The sequence below is a fragment of the Oryctolagus cuniculus genome, chromosome 15 (assembly GCF_964237555.1).
Source record: "Oryctolagus cuniculus chromosome 15, mOryCun1.1, whole genome shotgun sequence".
Classification (NCBI taxonomy): Eukaryota; Metazoa; Chordata; class Mammalia; order Lagomorpha; family Leporidae; genus Oryctolagus; species Oryctolagus cuniculus.
This window is the reverse complement of record NC_091446.1, coordinates 39,537,456-39,537,658: the sequence shown is the minus strand read 5'-3', so window position 1 is coordinate 39,537,658 and position 203 is coordinate 39,537,456.

Here is a 203-nt window from a genome sequence, read left to right as displayed (position 1 = left end):
TTTCTGATAAAAGCAAGGCTTAGTTTTGTGTGACCTCATTCCATTTGCAGGAATAATATCGTCTTCTGTTCTTAGGAATTACCGAGTATTGAAAGAGGCCAAAGGTAACCAAGAGGGGAAATGCAGGCTTCTACAAGGAACAGAGTCCTGAAAATTCCCTTGGGAGACCAATAAGGAACTCAAGGAGACCAGTAAGTAAACAA